Raw genomic sequence first — 13,580 nt, 5'->3', positions numbered from 1 at the left:
GATGTGACGAGTCCACTCTCATGCAGAAGTGGGAAAACAAGACCCGAAGAGAAAACACAAGGAGAACCTGAACTGGGATGGGTGTATTGCACCTAAAACACAGACTCTGGGGTGGGTGGGGAGAGAGCACAGGTCCAAAACGGATGGCAGAGGACCTCGTGGGGGTTGGGTTGTTGCGTGGGAAACTGAGAAATGGTATGCATGACAAACTATTGTGTTTACTCTTGAATGCAAAACTTGAATCCCCCAGAAAGAATTTTAAAAATCCTAAAGAATGAGGAACCAACGGACTTCATAGACTCATGCAAAACAACAAACAAACAAACAAACAAACAAGAAACAGTGTCCCTTTTCCACTGTTTTCTCATGTGTGAGTCCACATAGAGAATGAAGGAAATCAGAGCTTGGGTGGAGAGAGGGCAGAGAGGAGGAAAGGAGTGGATAGGAAGGAGAGGGGAGCAGTAGAGAAGAAAGGAGAGGAGAGAAGAAGGTTGGTGAGGGCAGGAGATAGGACGGAAGTAGGGGAAAAGCAGGGGGACAGGAGGGGGAGGGGAGGGACGATTAGGGGAAGGGAGGACAGGGAAGGGGATAGGAGGGGAGAGGAGAGGAGAGGAACAGAGGAGAGGGGTGGAGAGACACCATGCTATACTGTTTCACCACTTATGAAGCTTCCCAGGTCCAGCAGGTGACTGGGGTTTAAACCAGGGTCCTTGGGCTCTGGAATGTTGGCTCTGATCTAGGTGCACCATCCTCCAATCTCTTACTGTCTTTCAAAAGTGTAAGAAAAAGCAGAATATCTACAACCCTTGGGAGATCAAACTCGATGACGTCTTGCATTCCTATCTAGTCACCAAGAGCTGAGAAAGAGCATGAATGCACACTGTTTCGTGGTGTGGGTGGGATGGGGCCTGTGGCTTTGGGAGCTCAGGCTAGAGAGTCAGTTTGCTTAACCACTGTCAATTTGCATAACCACTGTCAATTAGCATAACCTCCACCCTGTTTGATCCCTCAATCCAGAGGAAGTAATTGATTAAGATAAAACAGGGACTTCTGCCTCTGATCGGCTCCCATAGGCTGGCACCAATAGCCCTCAGGGGAGATGAGTCCCAGCCACAGCCCTGGCAAGATGCCAAGGGATTCTCAGTCAGTCCATAAGCTTCACCTGAGGGGCTGAGGTCAAGCCCAAACAGCTGTGCAAAGAGACAACAGGGAATGTTTCCATGCCTTCCTTGGACGCAGTCAAGTCTGCTGAGGGGGTGGCAAAGGAAGGTTGGAGGGAGGGTTGGAGAGAGGGGGAGAGGCAGGGAGGGAGAGAGAGAGAGAGAGAGAGAGAGAGAGAGAGAGAGAGAAGGGAGGGGCCCTTCAAGCTGAAAGAGATTGAGGACCCTTGCTCAAACAGCCGAGCAGGAATGAAGCTTCTTCCCATGCAAGGAGCACTGCTGATGCCAGGCTCTTGCATCCCATCCATCATCCATCGGGCGGACATCTCCACCTCACCCTCACCCTGCTAAGTTCCTTAGCTGCTCCTCCTCCGCTATCTCCCTAACTTCAAGATCAAGCAAGACTCAACGGAAACAACATCTTCAGTAAAAAGGAGAGTTGGAGACACTTTCTGATGTTTGAAGCACTTTATTTCAAAGAGGAATTATTACAGTCCATTACAGCTATCACACAATGCAGGAGGGCAGACTGTGTGGGAAATGTCGAGGCTCCTTCCTTCCCAGCATGAAACCTTGGCAAAATTCTGGCACAGGGCTGTCTGTTCAGTCCACGAATAGTCCAGAGGAAATGGCTGTGAACCCTGACCAGGTACCAGGGGGTGAGTGATTGAGGTGACGCTTGCCAAGGGAAGGGTTTCCAGGGCATGAGAGATGAGCTGTGAAGACAGATTTCCCTGAGCAGCAGCCACTCGTGTCTGGTTCTGGGTCTGGGTCTGGGTCTGGGTCTGGGTCTGGGTCTGGGTCTGGGTGTGTTTGCGGTTCTTGGTCTGGGTGTGGTTCTGGGTCTTTTCTTCAGGGGCATAAGGGGAATGCTGTTTGGAAGGGCTTTGTCCTGCATGGGCTGAGCCTTCCAGCCCCATCTCCTGGCAGAGCCAGGAGTCTGTCCTTCTTCCAGGGAAGTGCAGAAAGGTGCAGATGCGGAGGAGTGCAGAGTGTGCTCCTTTTCTGGGCAAGGGAGGCTGCAGGAAAAGACCCGGGTGTGGATAGGAGGGCTGTGGTGTGTCTTGCTGGGGGGCTGCAACTGAAGCCTTGGTCCAGTCCTTGGGCTCCCTGGTCCTGAAGAAGGGGTGAGCAAGCACCTTGTTGTCTACACCTATAGGCATGGCAGTGCTGTGCGTTGGGCAAGGTGAGCTGCATCTTCTTCTTGTTGGTCTTCTTGTTCCTTCTTGTTCCTCCTCTTGGTGGCTCTGGTCGTGGCTGGAGCAGTGGTGGCTGCAGAGGCAGTGTGGGTGCGTTTAGCGGTGGGGGCTGTGTTCTCCTTTGAAGAAGGGCTGTGTCCCACCATGGCTCTTGCAGGGGTTAGTGCCTCCACCATAAATCTACTACTAGTCTTGAGGGTACATAACACACATATAAATAACATATACACACACATAGGTATATATTTGCTCCCTTTTCTAAGCTCCTATATTGATGTTTCTTTGATTATCTAAGAATTTCTACATTCATATTTTTCTTTTTTTTCCTTTTGTTGCCTTTGTTGTTTTATTGTTGTAGTTATTATTATTGTTATTATTGATGTCATTGCTGGATAGGATAGAGAAAAGTGGAGAGAGAAGGGGAAGACAGAGAGGGGGAGACAAAAATAGATACCTGAAGAACTGTTTCACTGCCTGTGAAGGGATTCCCCTGCATGTGAGCAGTCGGAGGTTTAAACAGGGATCCTTTGTCTATCCATCGCTTTGTGTCACATACACTTAACCCGCTCTGCTACTTCCCGACCCTCTACATTATTTTGACTTATAACTAATAATAAAGTTCCTTCTCCTTTATACTTATGTATATCCTATTTTTGTCTTTCACCTTTCATCACTCTTCTCCACCATTTTTAATTTTTCTCTTTTCTTTCTTAAAAAAAATATTTTATTTTATTTTTAATTAGAAAGACACAGAAAGAAACACCATAGCACTGCTCAGCTCTGGCTTATGATGGTGCTAGGGATTAAACCTGGGAGCTTGGTGCCTCAGGACTTTTTGCATGACCATTATGCTATCTCCCCAGCCATAATTTTTCTCTTTTATTCTCCCACCTTTTCTCTCAGTTAAAACTTTCTGTGCTTCACTTTGCCATGTGAACAACTCAGGTTTGAACCCTGCCCACACTATACTGAGTTAAGCTTGGGTGCTATGGTCTCGTTCTCTCTCTCTCAGGTTCTTTGTCTCTCTGTCTCTCTAGGTAAAACAAACAAACAAAACACTTTCTGAGAAAATACTGAGCAATAATAAGCAGTGGTGCAGTCTCATCTCATGTATAATAGAGTCATCATTATTTTAATTTTAATTTCTAGGTCTGTTTTTTATTGTTTATAATTTAAATGATTAAGTATAATATAGATTGTTAGATTCATTTACCTGTGATCATCTCATTCAAGTGAAGATAGGATTCTGTGAACTAGCACCCATTTATGCCTCCAAAAGATATGTATTATGTGTGTATAGGGTGGGGGCAGATGTGGGTTCACTCAGTAGAGCACACTTTTAAAAAAAATTTATTTATAAAAATGAAACACTGGCAGAAATCATAGGATAAGAGGGGTAGAACTCCACATAATTCCCATCACCAGAACTCTGTATCTCATCCCCTCCCTTGATAGCTTTCCCATTTTTCATCCTTCTGGTCGTATGGACCAAGGGACAGTAAGGAGTGCAGAAGGTGGAAGATCTGACTTCTGTAACTGCTTCCCCACTGAACATGGGCATTGACAAGTCAATCCATACTCCCAGCCTGCCTCTCTCTTTCCCTAGTGGGGCAAGGTTGAGGGAAAGCATAGCTCCAGGACACATTGGTGGGGTTGTCTGTCTAGGGAAGTCTGGTTGGCATCATGTTAGCATCTGGAATCTGGTGGCTGAAAAGAGAGTTAACATACAAAGCCAAACAATTTGTTGATTAATCATGAACCTAAAGTCTGTAATAGTGCAGATGAAGAATTGGTGGGTGGGGGTCTCCATTCTGTAGATAGCTAGTAGGCATATTTTAGTTATATTCCAAAGGGCCTGTGGCTATACTATTTTTTTCCCTTCCCTGAGTCTGAAATCTGATATGCAGGAGGATCAAAGTTAATGTCTGGGGAGATGATGTCATGGCTGGAAAAGGGACCAGAAAGCTGGATCAGAGAAGAGAGTAGCTCCCAAATATGGGAAAGTTGTGTAAGTATTGTTGACTGTAAACCCCACTGATTTGATGTGATCTGAGGCCCATATTTAGCTTAGGAGCCTATGTGACCTCTGCATCCTAGTAGATCTCAGCTCATTCTGTGAGAGCACACATTTTACCATGTGCAAGGAGCAGGATTAAAGAGTCTAATCCCTACTTGTGGGGGAAAGTCCACTGAGTGTGCAGCAGTACTACAAGTGTCTCACCTTTCATTCCTCTCCTTCTCTATATCTGTCTCTCATCCTCTATGGAAAGGAAAGAATAAAAGTCCGTCAAGAATGAAGGAGTGATATAGGCAACCAGCCCCAATGATAACCCTTATGGGAAAAAAATGTCAATAAGGTAATAAGTAATTTTTAAAAATGAAAACTTCTGCAGTGTTTTGTTGGGGTTTAGTGAATGGGTGGTTTATTACATTGCAGGTTATTTGGGTATATAAAAATGGTGGCAGCAAAATAGGCAAAGACTGGTTAGCAATGATGGCGTGGAGCCATGTTTCACCATAAGCTTAGTTACCAATGTATTTATACATGTGTTCCAGTCCCCAGGGAAGTAGCATGGTGGATCGGGAGAGGTGAGCAGCAACAACAGGAACAGAGCCAAACCAGAGAAGAGCCATAATGGAACAAGTAGGAAAAGAGAGTGATTTCCACCAGACATTCATTTAAATAACTTCCAACACATCCACAATCACTTGTGGGTTTGCTTATATCTGTATGATCCTTGGGTTTCCTGTCAGACTGATGTCAGCCATGTGCTGATTACATTCGTTTTCCAACAGGGTAAAGTATAGAACTCCCTTTCTCCTTCGTTCATTACTTGTCAACTTCAGGCCAGAGTTGCCTCTGTTCCTTGCCCCTTAGAGATTGACTATGTCCCAAACCTTTCTGAAAAATATTTATTGATTCTTTATCAGGGCAATTAAAATGCTGGGTGCTACTCACCACTTTAATCAGTGTCATACCTTCCAGAAATTGCTAAAATCACCTTTCTCTTATTTTAGACAAATATTTCATTTTAATATTAGTGGCAAGAAAACAAATCTACCCAGACTATGTGATTTTGTTTTTTTAACCAGAGCACTGTTCATCTCGGCTTATGGTGGTATGGTGGGTTGAATTTGGGACCTGGAAACCTCAGGCATGAAAGTCTGTTTGCATAACTACTATGCTATCTCCCCTGTCCCCTCTTTTTTAAAATAATAAAACATCATCTAAATTCTCAAATGTCGAAATGTAAGCTACTTTTCCCTCAACTAATAAAAACAAATGGAAATGGAGCATTAAAACTGATCTACCACAAACCAGTGATGTTAGCTTGCTTATTAAAAATGTCCACTTGCTTAATTAACATTAAATTAAGGGTGGTGATTCCAAAGTGTAAATATGAATGTGAATAGATTAGCTCTTTTGTTGTTTTTGTTTTTGTATTCAGAAAGGGAAAACTAAGTATATGTGTTGAAAGAGTGCTTTCCTTCAAATCATTCTTTATTTTATTTTATTTTTTATTTAAGAAAGGATTAATTAACAAAACCATAGGGTAGGAGGGGTACAATTCCATACAATTCCCACCACCCAATTTCCATTTCCCACCCTCTTCCCTGATAGCTTTCCCATTCTCTATCCCTCTGGGAGCATGGACCCAGGGTCCTTGTGGGTTGCAGAAGGTAGAAGATCTGGCTTCTGTAATTGCTTCCCCGCTGAACATGGGCGTTGACTGGTCGGTCCATACTCCCAGTCTGCCTCTCTCTTTCCCTAGTAGGGTGGGTCTCTGGGGAAGCTGAGCTCCAGGACACATTGGTGGGGTCTTCAGTCGAGGGAAGCCTGGCCAGCATCCTGATGACATCTGGAACCTGGTGACTGAAAAGAGAGTTAACATACGAAGCCAAACAAATTGTTGAGCAATCATGGACCCAAAGCTTGGAATAGTGGAGATGAAACCTTAGGGGGATACTCACTGCAAACTCTAGTGCACTTCTGCTTTCAGGTATATATTTTGCCGTAGTTTACGGATACGTGTGAACATATGCTCTCTCTCACAGAAACTGGTGTATATCTAGGTTTTGGGACTTTCTTAGAAAGTGAACCACCTGAGATGAAATTAGAGTATACTATGAAATGAAAGGTCTCACCCGAGTATTGAAGTTGAAGGGTTGTCATTCCACACGTGAAGTCTCTGGACACAGTCTGAAGTGAAGCATGTTGAGGTGGCAATCGTTGTGTTGGTTAGGTTGTGATTGGCTGATGCAATATTATTTGATATGGATTGGGAGAGGCATACAGGAAAGTGGGCCCTATCCAAGGGTTCCAGGACTGGGGGAAGTAGAGGCTCTATAGTGGAGATGTGAGGTTCCTGCTGTCTTAGGGTTCAAAAAGACAATTGATAGTTAATGTTATCATCACATTGTTTGGTAATTGGGTTAACTTTGAAAAGTCCTTTTGTTATGGTTTGCTGTACAGTACCCAGTATCTTGTATATAGCTGTGCTATTGGTTGCTCCTTCAAATCATTCTATGCTTTTTTTTTTTTTATGTTGGTAAAGAACTTTCCTAAGAAGCAATGGTGGGCTTTAGATGAACACTAAACACTAACTAGGGAGAACTTTTTATTATTCTCTCTGAATAGCACACCTTCTTCCCTCCTTTTCCTTCCTTCTTCTCTTCTTTCTTTCTTATAGAGGTGAAAGACAGAGAGGGAGAGAAAATCATAGCACTACTCCATTGCTTGTGAACCTTCCCCCCATTAATGGTGACTAGCTACTTAACCTTTATTCTGCGTAGCTCATGGCAACAGGTGCACTCTATCACTCACACCAGCTGAGTCACTCCTGCCTCTCATTCTGATTTCTAAGGTAAAAACCTACTGACATAGCAATCAAATCCTATATCTATTCACAGTCTTCTTTTTTTTAATCTACACTCCAACTTCACTTTAATGATTGTGACTATGTTGAAGACACAACAGCATAAAAGTATATATTATTATTATTATTATTATTATTATTATTATTATTATTTACTTTATTGGAGGTTAATGGATTACATTATAGTTGTTGACACATAGGTACAGTTTCTCATTTCCCTGTGATGGTGAAAAAGGAAGGCTGGTGAGTGGGGAACACCTAGGGATCCTGGTGTATGACAGAAAAAGGCTGAAGTTGGGGATAAGAGTGTGTATTATTTCTGAGGCACTGAACACTTAGCTTATCATGGCTCTGCCTTGAACACTGACCACATTTACTTCCCACACTCTAAATTATACAGAAACTAATCAATAAGGGGTGTTCATTCTTATAAGTTTGCAAATGTTTTCTTCCTTTTATACCTTTAAACTGAAGTAAAGATACCTCCATCATAAATCAAGTAGTCTTCAATGATACAGATCATGATAGGTATAATTTACCATCTTTGTAACTTCTTAGTTGATTGTGATTGACATTATTTTGTTGTTCTTCTTCTTCTTTTACTTCTTCTCTTTTTAAATTCTTTTAAAAATGTTTTATTTATTATTGAACAGAGACAGAGAGAAATTGAGAGGGGAGAGTGGTAGAAAGGGAAAGAGATAGAGAGACACCTGCAGACCTGTTTCACCACTCGTGAAGCTTTCCCCCTGCAGGTGGGGACCAGGGGCTTGAACCCAGGTCCTTGCACACTATAATAAGTGTTTTTAACAAGGTGTGCTACTGCCTGGCCTTCCTCCCCCCTTCCTCATCCTCCTCCTCTTTTCTCTTCCTCCTTCTGTTTACAGATTTCTTTCCTGAAGAAATGTTGATTTACAAGGATGTCACAGGTATGTAGTGCAAGTTCACATCCCCCTTTCAGTACCACACACCCTCTAGCAATTTGTCTTTGTCCTTCACCATAGGGCAATGGGTCACTAAACTGCTTCTTCCCCTCCTATCTCCTCACTTAGAATCCTAGAGTCTGCTACAATAGAAAGAAATAACCAGGGCCTGGACAGTGGCATATCTGGTTAAATGCACATAGTAGTGTAATTAAATTAATCTCTCTGAACTTCCATGCAGGAACAAAAATTCAAGTTTAATTTGTTTTGACCTGAAGGAAATGATTTCCTATTGAAGCTACACATTTTCTATTATAAAATATCCATTGTCAATTTTGTGCTAGGTAGCATATGAAATACTGGGAGTGGTATGCTAAATCATATAATAAGAATCTATAATCATTAAATTTTCACTGCTAACGGGCTGGTGTTATGTATATAAAGTGTATTTTTTTTTCTGTTTTCTTTTACCAGAGCACTATTCAGCTCTGGTTTATGGTGGTGCAGGGGATTGAACCTGGAACTTTAGAGACTCAGGCAGGAGAGTCTCTTTGCATAACCATTATGCTATCTACCCCCACCCTGTAAAGTGTATTCTTTTAAATTTATGCTATTATTATCTTTATTTATCAGATAGAGACCGGCAGAAATTGAGAGGGAAGGGGGAGAAAGAGAGGAAGAGAAGCAGAGAGACACCTGCGTCTCTGCTTCCCCACTTGTAAAACTTTCCTCTTGCAAGTGGGGACTGGAGCTTGAACCCGAATCCTTGTGCATTGTAACATGTGCACTCAACCAGGTGTGGCAATACCCGGTCCATAAAATGTATTCTTATATTAACCATAGAAATAACAAGGAAATTTTTAAGAGCTTGACCTTTTAAAAGTATCAATGTGTCTGAATGGATAAGAGGATTAAACTTAATGTAGCAATAACAGCTATAAAACTTTTATTATAATTCCACTTGATGAAAGTAAGAATGTAAAAATATGTGAAGAACATCTACCAAAGGCTTGCTTTGTTTATTATTATTGTTACAAATATAAATAAATTACAAATTATTATATTTTAATTTTTAAATTTTATTTATTTTCCCTTTGGTTGCCCTTCTTGTATTTATTTATTTAATTATATTATTTATTTTCCCTTCTGTTGCCCTTGTTAACATTGTTGTAGTTATTGATGTCGTTGTTGTTAGATAGGACAGAGAGAAATGGAGAGAGGAGGGGAAGACAGAGAGGGGGAGAGAAAGACAGACACCTGCAGACCTGCTTCACCACCTGTGAAGCGACTCCCCTGCAGGTGGGAAGCCGGGGGATCTAACTGGGATCCTTACTCTGGTCCTTGCGCTTTGCACCACGTGCACCTAATCCACTGTGCTACCACCCAACTCCCATAAATTACAAATCATTAAGGACACATATCAATCAGTTTTAGTTTCTCAAATATTTCACTTCCTACTTCATAAATAGTATTGTTTATATATTTTTCAAATAAAAGCATCAGAAAAGTATGTCAAGAAAATTTATTTAAAATATGAGCAGTTTTTTGTGGGGAGACAGAAAGCTTCAAATTCTACAAATAAATCAAACCATTCTTTTCTGCCTGTTAGTTGGAATCTGATGTTCTCTTTTGCCACATGATGGCAGCATTGGAACATTGTCACGCATTCTTCCTGGGCAGATAGACTTTTAAAAGGCAAAACCTATGTGGTGTAGCCTTAGTAGAAGGGTGTATCAAAACATTAATGCCCCAATGAAGAAATTTTTTAAAAAAGAAGGTTGTATCTAAATAATACTTCAGTACTAACGTGATGTACCGTTTCTTCCTATATATAGTAAAATACGTAATATTTGATTGCTTTGTGTACAATTGTTTATTTTTTTGTTTTTTAATTATTTTTATTTTATTTTAAAAAATATTTATTTATTTATTGCCTTTTGTTGGCCCTTGTTGTTTTATTATTGTAGTTATTATTGTTGTCGTCATTGTTGGATAGGACAGAGAGAAATCGAAAGGAGGGGAAGACAGAGGGGGAGAGAAAGATAAACACCTGCAGACCTTCTTCACAGCTTGTGAAGCAGCTCTCCTGCAGGTGGGGAGCTGGGGGTTCAAATCGGGATCCTTACACCGGTTCTTGTGCTTTGCGCCACCTGTGCTTAACCCACTGCACTATAGCCTTGACTCCTACTTATTTTTTATTAGTGATTTAATAATGATTGTCAAGATTGTGGAGTAAGAGGGGTACAATTTCATACAATTTAATTTTCACCTCCAGAGTTTCTTATCCCCTCCCCCCTCCATTAGAAGGTTCCCTATTCTTTATCCTTCTGGGAATATGGACCAAAAATCTTTATGGGGAGCAGAAGGTGGGAGTTCTGGCTTCTATAATTGCTTCTCTGCTGGACACAGGCATTGACAAGTTGATCCATACCTCCAGCACATTTCTTTTCTCTCTTTTTTTTAATTTTTAAAAATTATCTTTATTTACTGGATAGAGACAGCCAGAAATCAAGAGGGAAGGGAGCAATAGAGAGGGAGAAACAGACACAACTGCGCCCTGTTTCACCACTCATGAAACTTTCCCCCTGCGGGTGGGGACCGGGGGCTTAAACCCAGATCCTTGTGCATTATAATACCTGTGCTTAACTAGGTGCACCACCATCCAGCCCCTCCTCCCCCAGCCTGTTTCTATTTTTCCCTAGGTGGTAGGGCTCTGGGGAAGTGGGATTCCAGGACACATTGGTGAGGTTGTCTACCCAGGGAAGTCAGGTTGTCATCATGGTAGCCCACTTGCATATTAGCTGTTGGGCTCAGGCAATTATACTTAGTTTAGAATTTATTTTGTAGAAAAGTATAAACTTTGTAAGTTTGTAAATAAATTTTCATGTAAGTAATTTAATTTAATTTCAGTAATTTAATTCATCATGATTTTCAATGAAATCCTACTCATTTATAAAAAAGGTGATATTTTCTTTCTGTTACAATATGAATAGAACTTTATAATCACGACAAGTGAAACAAGCCAGAAGAAGAAAGAAGAAGGAAGAATACTAAGGTGAAATTTAAGAAAGTTTGACCAGAAGACCTATTTTATTCATCTGACTTATCAAACAAAATTTTATTAATCTTGTGTGAACATGACTGTAGTCACACTGCACTATGGGATGCTGCACAAGCAGTCCTGAGAGGGAATTTCATAGCTACTGTCACACACTAACAAAGAGGAGAGGTCACTAAAAAATCATCAAAGAGCCCTACTAAATAAAAAAATCCAAGGGAGTCGGGAGATAGCACAGTGGGTTAAGCACATGTGGCACCAAGTGCAAGGACTGGCTTAAGGATCCTGGTTCCAGCCCCCAGCTCCCCACCTGCAGGGGAGTCACTTCACAAGCAATGAAGCAGGTCTGCAGGTGTTCTGTCTTTCTTTCCCCCTCTATGTCTTCCTCCCCTCTCTCTATTTCTCTCTGTCCTATCCAACAATGACAACAACAATAATAACTACAACAATGAAACAGTAAGGGCAACAAAAGAAAATAAATAAATATTTTTTAAAAAACCCAAAAATTATCAGGAGACATGAAATAGTTAAAAATTAGAGTAGAAATTAACGGGAAAAAATCAGGAAGACTAATGAAACCATTAGATAAACCATTAGCTACACTCACTAAGAGAAAAATTGAGAAAGAAAGCTATGATAAAAATATTTCACTCAGAAATAAGAGATTACAAATGATGATATCGATATACAAAAATGATGTAAGACAATTATGAACTATATGCAAACAAAATATCTATATGCAAATAAATCTGACAACCTAGAAGAAATGGACAAATTCTTGGTGTTTTACCAATTACCAATCCTGACACAAGAGGAAGCAGATAAACTCAACTTGCAAGTAACGTGTAGAAATTGAAACAGGTTATTTGTTTATTTTTAATATTCTATTCCTTATTGATTGGATAGAGACAGAGAGAAATCTAGAAGGAAATGGTAGATCAAGAAGGGGAGGAAGCACTGCAGCACTACTTTACCACTAGTGAAACTGTCACCCCATAGGTGGGCACTGGGGGGATTGAACCCAAGTACTTGCATATTTTAATGTGTGCTCTCTCTCAGATGCATCACCACCAGACCCCAGGATCTGTTCCTCCAAAGCAGCTGGATGCTAGGTTGAAAAAGACATCTGTTAGGAGTTGGAGCTCATACTTTCTGAGGACTTTGCATTGATTCATGTTAGCTATAAAAACTCTACTGAGAGGTGAAAGAATAGTGGGACTTCTCTTAACCCATGTATAACAGGAAATAGATATAAACTTTTCTTTATTTCCATTTGGTTATTTTTTAGATAAAAGGAGAGAGAGAGAGAGAGAGAGAGAGAGAGAGAGAGAGAGAGAGAGGACAATACTGAAATTTCCTTCAACACAATGGGGTGCTACTTGGAAACCTGGGTCATGCACACAACAAAGCACACATTCAGCTTTTATTACTTTTATTGAGTTCACACTGGCTTACAGTATTATAAAAGTTGATAATTTAATGAAAAACTCCTCACAACCATAATGAAAATGTCTGTGTCCTTATATTAAAAGGAACTCTACTTAATTCCTCTACTGCTGTCCCTTATGTCCTTCAGTAACCAAGCTGATTACACAATCTAGAAACTGAGTTTGCAATTGTTGTTCTTGTAATTTCATTTATTTCCATTATATTCCACAAGAGTAAAATTATCCAGTAGTCTTTCACTTTCTTATTTTACTTAGTTACCTTGAGTTCCATCCTCTTTTTAATTTTAAAAAATTATTATTTTTATTTAATAAATTCTTTTACAATGTTTATTTATTATTGGATAGAGGCAGAGAGAAACTGAGAGGAGAGGGGGAGGTAGAGAGGGAAAGAGACAGATACCTGCAGCCCTGCTTTACCACTTGTGAAACTTTCCCCCTGAAGGTGAGGACCAGGAACTTGAACCTGGGTCCTTGAGCACTGTAATGTGTGTGCTTAACTAGGTGCTTTACTACCCTGCTCCTCATCCATTTAGTTTAGGAAGGAGGGATGTCATCTTTCCTAATGGCTAAGTAGCATTTCACTGAATATATATACATTTATATATATATATTCCACTGTTTCCTTATTTCAGTCATCTATTTTTGTGTGTCCTTCTCTATTTCTTTTAGCACTGTCCTATAGCTTTCGTTGTAAAGATTCGCCATAAAGCATTTTATCTTTTTGGGTTTGACTGTAAATGGGACTGAGTCCTTCATTTCTCTTTCCTCTGACTCCTTGTTTGTATACAGAAATGCCACAGATTTGTGGGTATTGATAATGTATCCTGATACTTTACTGAATTTATTAATTATTTCCAGTAAATTTTTTGGTGGAGTCTTTGGGGTTCTCTAGGTATCATGTCATCAACAGATAATAAT

The sequence above is a fragment of the Erinaceus europaeus genome, chromosome 4, assembly GCF_950295315.1.
Source record: "Erinaceus europaeus chromosome 4, mEriEur2.1, whole genome shotgun sequence".
Classification (NCBI taxonomy): Eukaryota; Metazoa; Chordata; class Mammalia; order Eulipotyphla; family Erinaceidae; genus Erinaceus; species Erinaceus europaeus.
The sequence above is the reverse complement of the archived record's forward strand: the minus strand, read 5'-3'. Positions refer to the sequence as shown.